The sequence below is a fragment of the Neopsephotus bourkii genome, unplaced genomic scaffold (genome assembly GCF_033783945.1).
Source record: "Neopsephotus bourkii isolate Nb327-2 ecotype Australia unplaced genomic scaffold, CSIRO-AGI_Nbou_v1 NB_882, whole genome shotgun sequence".
In the NCBI taxonomy this organism is placed as follows: domain Eukaryota; kingdom Metazoa; phylum Chordata; class Aves; order Psittaciformes; family Psittacidae; genus Neopsephotus; species Neopsephotus bourkii.
This window is the reverse complement of record NW_026901376.1, coordinates 2,631,895-2,641,451: the sequence shown is the minus strand read 5'-3', so window position 1 is coordinate 2,641,451 and position 9,557 is coordinate 2,631,895.

The following is a 9,557-nucleotide window of genomic DNA, read 5'->3' as shown; positions in this document are numbered from 1 at the left end:
CCTGCTTTACAGAGAAGTGAGCTGCGATCAAGCACACAGTCGCGGTATGCAAGCACATGTGAGTAATCCCATTGGAATCAAGGACTTGAAAGAGAAGCGCGCACATGAGTAATGTTTTGTAGATACAAGGGCTGGAATCTGGGCCACATGGCTCAGGACAAAGAGACATGTCAGTTCTGCATAAATAACACAGTCATTCAGCTTCAAAACTTCAACCTACTTAGCAGGGGCAAAAGTCACTCTTTCCATCTCACATCTAGGAAAGCAGGGACCAAAGCAGCAGGGTGACCTTTGCTGCTGCATGGTGAGAGCTGGGATGAGCCCAGGTGCTGGGTGTGCCTGGTGCCCAGGGAGAGGTGGGTGCACAGCAGCCCTTTTGCCTGACACCTGCATGCTCTGATGGGGCAGGGAATGGGATCCTCACTGTGCAAGCAAGTGCTGTGTTTTGTGCTGTGATGTTGCTTGGAAGAAAAGCCTGCTGTAAGTAACAGCCTTGCTGCAGGGGAATTTGGACTATAGTGAGAGGAAATAGCCTGTTTCTCCTCCAAGCACTTTCCTTCTGTATAGCAATCACCTCCTAAAGCCTCAATGAAACAGGGTTAAAAAACAATAAAAGGAGAGAGCCAGTGAGACAGACCACCCAGGTCAGGGTGCACTTCAGGCACACATCACTCCATGCAATGTAAGGCTTCTTTTAGCCACTTCTGGGAGATTTTACCAGGAATATGACTAACACAACACTTGGCAAAGCAAAGAGTAATAGTGTGATTGTTCTGTCGGCTTCTCCCCTTCTTGACTAATATCGTGCTGAGCAGTGTTCAAGTTAGCGATCTGAAAGGCCTTTTCATTATTGTATCGAAAAGTCCTCTGCCTGCAGATCTCTTAATCAAAGGACTTTTATGTAAAGTCACATTTTTTCCAAAACCAGAAAAGTTCAGGCTCAGAGCATAAACATTAGACTCATTATTTAGAAATAGCAAGGAAGTCCTTTGGGTTCTGGTATCAGATCAAAGCTAAAAAATTAAATTGCTTCAGAAAAAAAATAAAAAATTAGCTCGTTTTGGGAATCAGCATATTTCTTGTTTGCTTTTTTATTATGCAGCTAAAAAAAGGCACAGTGAGATTCTGTCGGTGGTTTTCAAGTGTTTTCCAAAACTGGATGGATGCTGCATGCTAAGTACTTCCACAGTCTGTGGAGGCAGAAAATATTTTGTTGACATGACAATAAAAACATTCTGCAGACTTATTGAATTATTTTCTCCTTCACCATCCACAGCCACAAGAAAGCAGCATGATCACCACACTCGTGCATTAGAAACCTGCACTCAGCTGACATTGCTTTTGAACTGAAGTGCTGGAGCCTGACCCGACACGTGGAGGAAGAGATTTTCACCCAAGCTGTGGGTGAGACCTGAGGAGTGGCCTCAGTTCAGCAATGTCCCCAGCCAAAACATGGCCTGACCACGCTGCCCTCCTTTTGGGGCTGTCCAGTAGTTACTGGTTTACTAATGGGCAAAGATAATTAGCTTACTACTGCTAAGGGGTTTAGCCCCACTACTCTGTCACCAGTACTATCCTATCTTCCACCAATCCTACTTATCCTCCTACCTTCTCCCTGCTTGTGGCCTGCACACACTTTTTTAGGCTATGCACACACAAGTGATGGAATTGGCTTTTGGTACAGGACTAGGATGGAGATCTGGGAAGCAGGGAGAGCCATGTCAGACAGATAAGCCACTACCAAGAGAGGTGCTTTCTCCATCCAAGAAAAATCCCACCCTGGAAACCACTGCTCCTGACAGCAGTTCTCACCCTTATGATGGTGTTGAATCCATGGCCATGGGGCACCCCAGAAGATGGGGAAAGAAGTGTAGAGACAAGACTGATAAATTCAGATGCTTTTTTCTTACCATTTCCTTCCTGATTATTTTTTTTTTCCTTTAACATCAGTTACCTGTGTGCTCACAAGGCAAACATGACCAACCTTAATTCCTGCTGATTTCTGTGGACTTCGCAAGTGCCTCAGAGAGAGGTGAGACTCTCAAGAAGCACCGAAGAGAGCAGGCTGCCAAGGGCTGAGGAATGGCAGAAATGCCCACATGTTTTCTGTTTGTGACACCGCCACTGATGGGAATCATTTAATCACACAGCGAGACTGGTTCATGATACCTTTACACCAGTCCTTAAGATGTTTCCCTTATCTCTGACTTTCTGTGGTCTGCTAGGTTTTCCCTGCCCAGTTTGTCTGTCATCTAGAAATGGCTTTGAATGCTTATTCCTTAGGAAATGTGAGTTGTCTCCGTGACTCAGCCACAGTTTTCCTGCTTGGCTGTCATATGGCATTTCATCTTTTCACTTCTCAGGTCCCCATCTGTACAAAGAGGTTAACAGCCAGACGAAAACAAGCGTAGCAGGGCCAGCTACACACAGATCCCCAAGTGTTGAGGGGCCATATAATTTCTTAAATGAATCGGTCACATGATACTCTTTTCTTGTTTTTTCCACCCTCCTTTACTGGGTAATTGAAACTTCATAGACATCAGGAATCTGAAACATGCATAGCAGTTATTTATATACAAATAGCCTTTTCTCTGCAAACCGAGGTTCTTGTAGGGAAGAAAGTCCTTCTGTGAACACTGGAGTGAACAAGCACCTGTTTCCACAAGTGTTACAATTCCCACAACTGGCATGAACAGTTGATATTCAGGGTATAAAAGCAAATTTTCCATCTCTACATTGCAACATAAGCTGTGTTGTCCCCAGTCAAACCTCGACCAGAAAATACATAGAGCTTTCCAAATGACCATCCCCTTCTCCCTCTAATATGGTCTGCTTTCACCTAGCCTGACTTCTGCCCAAGTTTTTGCAGTGAGCATTTCCTATGGGCTTGGCACTTGAAGACCTGCAACTAGTCCCCTAGACTTGAAGGTCTCCAACTAGTAGGAGATAGGAGGCCCAAGAAAGCAAGTGGATGAGCTTGGTCCTCCAGATCTATCGAACATGAGACACATAGCTTTCAGACTCAGCACCATGCTAAGGCAAGAGGATGTAATTTGACCTTGTAAGTTCAGTAACATGGGAACAAATTACAGGAAATTCAAGCTTCAGCAAGCAAGACTGCATTCTGGTGTTAGCTGTTCTCTGCTGCTCAACACTCAGCAAAGGTTAGGATTGAGCTGATGCTGAATTGGCAGCAATACTGAATCCTCTGGAATTCATGTTCTGTCTTCAGTGAGCAACAGCAATATATATAAATGTCTTCTGGCAGCCCACTTCCATGCTCCCATTCAGCCCCTGACCCATTATTTGAGAAATAGCTACTGAGAAAGCAAAAGATAAATCAGTGTACAGTAAAAAGATAACTCAAAGCTCTTCCTCAAGGCAGGGAATCAGAGGACAACAGAGTCCAAGCTTTTATGTTAGTTTAGTAAAATTGTGTGATTTTGTATATGAAGCACAGCAAAGGAGAAAGGCAAGCTCTTCTGAAGGCATTGCTGGGCAAGGTTAAGGGACAGGCTGGGGGAAAGAGCCCTGCTCAGGGAGGTAGCAGTGGTTCATTCTCAGATGTCTTTCCCTAACTACACTCAACACAGTCTGACGGAGCTCACTGATCACACCATAAGATCACTTTCCTCCACAAGGATATTGCGTGTTAAAGATACTTGAACACAGCAAGCTGGTGCTGAAAGCCAAGCAAGCAGCCAGCAAAATAGCTGAGGGAGCTCCACACAGGCACTGCCACCCTCCCACCTGGATCTGGCTGTGGAGCCCCAATCTCCAACCACCCCTGTACCCCACTCAAGTGATACAGCATCTCCCCCATGCTGGTGCCTTCATATCATCCCAGAAAAGCCATTTTCAAGGAAACGGGAATAACACCAACACAAATTGCTCCTGTCTGAATTCCTCATGGACCTTCAGATACCATTAGTGTTGGAAGAACAGTTTGTTTGTGGCTAAAATCACTGACCCCGTTGTCACTCTGGGAAAGGGAAGGGTCAGCATTAAAGAGATATTATTCTGTGTTTAAAGGAAACATTCACCCAGAGACCTATTTTTCTTTCTGTAATGGCGTAAATTGTCCATAGCTGCAAAATGAAATGCAGTGATTTGCTTCAGAGCAGAACACAGGATTAATTTTAGTTCATTGTAATTAGAAATTTCAGAGTTCAAGGGGTAGAAATATTGTTTTTAAAAAAAAAATGTAAAATTTTATAACCTTAACTGTTTTAGTCTGTAAAGATGGAAAAAAAGGACATTATGAGCCTTTGAGGAGTAAATGGGATTCTAAGACCCGGGGAGACGTTTGGTTACCTGAAACTCTTAAGTGGTCACCTAAATATCTTTTAAACTCTTCCCTGCCTGTGTTATACTGGGTGACAGAGATGCTCCACTTGCTTTTCAAGCCGTCTTTACTCTTCAGTCCTCCACTTGTTCCCTGCACACCTTGAGTCCTGGCCATCATTTTTTCCCTCTGTCTCGAGCCCCTTTGAGCAGTTTTCATATGTCTCTGTGCTACAGTCTCTCTCTGTTTCATATCTGAGCATATCCCTTCCCTTCCATATCTACACTTCTAGAATATCTCTTCTTTTCTGGTATTACTTACTCCTAATAACTTTATAATTATATTGTGGAGCCCTGTCAAGCTCCTAGGAACAAAGCTTGTATGAAGGATGCTATACAAAATGGACCTCTGTCAGAGGGGAATATGCTTTGTGACAGAGACAAGGAAATTGTTTGCTCATTACTCTTATCTAGAACAAATTGCACATAATAACCTTTAATATTTTCTATTAGATCTTGTTCCTCAGACAGACACGATTTTTCAGAAAATTAATCTGCATTTAACTGAATCATCTCAGTATATCTGAGTCCCCAAAATGAGATACTGAAATGTGCATTAAAAAATAAGCAAACGACTACTTCACTGAATGTGGCACTTGTTTCACTGCCCTTGACATAGGCTTAAAAACTCAAAACTGTTGTATTGACTTAAGATAAATGCTGCAAGACCATAAGCAATCCATTGTTCTTATGGTACCCAATAATCTAGTCTTTTTATTTAAATATGATAGTAAGTAATCCCAGAGCCAATGAAAGCATAGAACCAACTAGGTGCTACGTTCCACAAATACTATATTGCATAGGAAAGTTTAACTCCTTATCTGAAAAACAGTTGGCTGTGACCACATTAACAATTATATTATCAGTTTTACTTGGCAACATTTATGTGTCAAAATGTATCATGAGTTTCACAGCTTAGTTCCAGAAATAGGCTGTGATCTGGATGACATCACAGCTCTCCGTAATACCCTTTTTTTGCTTTTCTTCCTTTCACAAACACTTGTACTCCCAGTCCTCTACTGAACCCACTCAGGCTGTTAAGACAAAATGAGCTCTTCCCACCTTCAGCTCTATGGCATGTCAGAAAGGAGGGTTGAAAAGTTTACCAAAACAGCACGTTTTGCTCCTGGAGGACAGAAGTCTTTGTGGCTCTTCTAAGGTAGAGCAGGAAAAACAGAGACCGTATTAAAACCATAAGCATTGCGCAATGAAGAGACACCAAAGGCTGTTGATGACTGAATGAGGCTGTCAGTTCGCTGCATGATGTAAAAGGGTAAGAATGTGTTATGATTGGGAGGTATAACTCCCTTACTCAAACAACATCCCTGGATGAGCTGTGCAGATAGCTTAGCCTGGAGCATGGAGGAGAGGTAGTACGGTGAAAGATTACGAAAAGCCAGGAGTGGGGAGAACTGAAAGCCTCCTCTCAGAAGCCTAACTGGGATAAAATAAATAGTAAGCAGCTGGGTTCAAATGAAGCAGTAGAAAGTGGCATTGTGAAACTGCATTGCAAAATTCAATCAAGTGAAGTTGCAAATAGCTGCGTAACTGTCTGTTGTGTTGGGGCAGGGAGTCTGGGTGCCATTTTGATGATTCATGACCGAGTATTACAGTCTTTTCAAACGTATATCAGGAAAAAATAAATAATTCTGTAATTTGTTTTATAGCATTCAAAGAAGAGAAGGCATTCTGCTTTCTGTATGTTAATCTTTTTCCCTCAAAAAAACAATGAAGGATGGAGTATAATTAAAAATATGTAATAAATTGCCATGGCCAACTCAGCATCTTCATCATCTAATTCACAGACTATAACGTTTTCCTTTATTTTGAAGGTCCAGTTTCCTGGATCTCCACATAACTGAGTGTTATGTTCAAAATCTAGAAAAACATCCTGGAAGTTATAAACTGAGGCAAACAAACAAACAAAAAATAATCCATCACTGAATTGAAAAGCTGTCTTGGGAGTCATTCAGGAAAACTTAAACAACTAACCTACATTTTGAAACTGAGCCTTTGGACCACATTAAACTCTGGGGCAGTGTTAGCTGTTCCAGCTTTGATGTAATTTACTTTGGAAGTTAAAGTAGTTCGGTCAGAAGCTGAAGGGAAGCTTTATAATGCACTTTGAGGTCTTCAGGGTTTTTTGGAAACTCCTGTGAGCTTCATGCAAACAGCTCTTCTGAATATTGGAGGTGTTGTTATCAATTCCTACAGAGGTTTGGAAATGGCACAAAGCCCAAAATAAAGGTATAATTAAGACTTTCTTGCTGGTTTTCTGTTTTATTTTTCATTTCCATTTCCTTCTTTTTTTTCCCCAAAAGCCAGAGGCAAAATAAAAAATAAATAAATAAAGGAGAAAAAAAAAAAAAAAAAGAGAAGGGAAATTGCAGAACAAACAAGACTGCAAAATAACAAAACTATTTTTCAATAAGCTGGGAATTTGCCTCAGTATGCAGCTCTTGGAGGAGAGGCAGTTTCTGTGAGCTGGCCAGATTCCCTGTTGCAGACATATGGACACCTGGAAGAAAAGACAAAAGAAAGTTTTATCCTTGCATAATCCTGATTTTTGTTATAAGCAGAAGTACTTCTTATTAAGGAAAGATTGAAAGATTACAGAACCTGTAAACTGAAGCTTTTATTGGTTAAATGATAAAGAGATATAAACCTGGGATCTTTACTTGCCCTAAAAATGTCAGATAACTGCATTAACATTGATGGAGCTACAGAGTTAGTAAGTTGGTTTTGAGAGGATAGTCCAGCTGGTGAAAATAAAATACACTGAAAATAACGCAGTGGAGATAGGGAGAGAAAAGTGGGGGAAATTCTATAAAGAAAACCTTTATTTGAATTAAATTCTTCTTGATCTTTAATGAATTGTTTCCTGTGGGAAGAGAGGAGTAGAAACTGTTAATGGGGAGAAAAATACTTGTTGAAGATTTAGAAGATATTTTCCATAGACCCAGCCTTGAGGATGAATGGGAACAGAACTGGACTCTCCCAACGGAAAATACAGGATTTGTGAGGAGCACTACAAAATCTAAAAGAGAAGAAGGATGCAAAGGTCTGTTTCACTGAGACTAAGCAAGGAATAGAGGAGGATTGGAAGCTAAATGTTGTTCATGTGTTCAATTTTTTCCAAACCTAAGCTATGTAAAGCTTCTTAACCCTGTGACAATTTTGCTGGTCTTTCTAAACCTCAATAAGTTAGTTAGTTATGTATTCTTGATCATGATTATTTATTTTAATCTAGTAAATGGAGGCTCGGACTAGCTGTGAAGGTGATGGGAGGGAGCTCTGGAACACTACAGCATCTTATGGAGAGGTGATACAGAGCATATTCAGTGGCATGATGTTGTGGGGGTCTAAGAGAGGCTGGGCAAGAGGAGAAGGCAGCACTTGATGCAGTTTATCCTGAGCTCTTTTTTAGTATGAGATGACCTGAATTATGCCCAAATATTGGCAACTGTCCTCAGCTGCTTTACAGGGTTCTCTGGTAGCTCTGCGCACTCTTGCTGGGGACATCTGTGGTGAAAAAGCAAAAGCAAAATAGTCGGCCTGCTTCATCAAATGTTCTCAGAGCTATGTGTGCTATTAAATGCATTTATTTTGTTAGTAATCTTTTGTTGCTGGTATCCAATGGAGCACTGCACAGAAATCTCCCATTATACAGCAGGTCTGGAAACATTCAGTCCTGCCTGTGACTTTAACAGAGGTTGAATTTCTAGAAAGAAGTGGGAGAGTGGGGAAATCTCAAGCCTCCTTAATACACCAGAAAGGAAAGAGGGTATTTCCTTCCCTTGCCTTGCAGATTTTCTGTAAAATAGGGTAGCTCTATTTTGAGCAAAGTATGTGCTAATGTGCATGGAATTGCGTCACTCAACTATATTTCATCCACCCCTTGTGACATTCATTTTTTAAGGGAAATGTGTTTTGCCAACAGGACTTACAGCAGTAATATTACCAATACTAATTTTCGTACTCCATAAGCTGCAACCACATCAACTTAAACAGCAAAGTAGCTATTACAAGGAGGTATGTGATTATCTAAAGGCAATATAAAACAGTCATACATGTTGCAGGTGTTTTATTGGAGTACTTCAGAGGCACTTTCTCATTAAGGGTTGACACAGATGTGGTTGTACATTTTAGAATTCATATTGGGTTACCAAACTTCTTAACATGTGCTTGCCAGGAGGCATTAAAAATACTACTATCCCCCTCATAAAGCACTTGGATAGGTTGCGTGTATTTATCAGTGTAAGTACAGTTCCTGGGGTGCTGTTTATGTGCTCCTGCATCAGGATTTAGACTGCTTGCACCCTTTTATGAAGACTTGTAGAGCATGTTTCTTAAGTCACCACCAGCCTGTGTCACAAGTTCATCAGAGCAATCCTCAGCCTCTGGGATGACCAAGTCTCTGGCACTGGTTAGGATGGGGAATGCAACTACCTAAATGGCATCTTTGAGCACTGGGCCTTGTTTCCCATATATGGCCTAAGTAAAAAACAGAATCTACTAGAAAAAGGTATTTCTCTTTGCACTTAGAAACAAATATTTTTATGATGCCTCCCCCAAAGGAAGATGAAGGCAAAAATACTGGATGATCTACAACACCAAATAATGGGACTTCTTAAGGTATCTTCTTCCCACTGGCACACTGGTAACAGGTATTGTGGGAACTGGTAGGACTTTAAGTCCGTAGGTCTAGAATTCATTTGGCCACAAGATAGATAAAGATGAATCTATTCATAATCTGACTATAGTGAAAAAGAAGGAAGTGGAACAAAGTGAGATCTGTCCCCTCTCAGGAGGACATGTCACACTTGGCTAAACTTGATGAAAGACCTGGTCTTACTAAATCACTAATTTGAATGGAAACATGGTGGTGGACATTAATGCAGAAGAGCAAAAAGGGTGTTTCTGGCCACCTAGTCACCAAGGTTTGCTTCACTCCATGTCACTAGTGTAGTAGGGCACCTCTGGCCCATAGATCCCTCCCATACTGGATGGCGTCTTCATACCAGAAGCAGAGCTGTAGGGCACAAGTAGCAGCACTCACTATCTGTCATGAACATCGCATTTATGCAGTCACATACATCCTGTCCTTCGATGTCGCAAGTCAACATGTGTCAAGAAAATGCATTTGTCAAACGTACCTGATGACTTTTCTGAACAAGTTGCACAGATGCTCACCTCTCTTTTCTAAAAAAAGG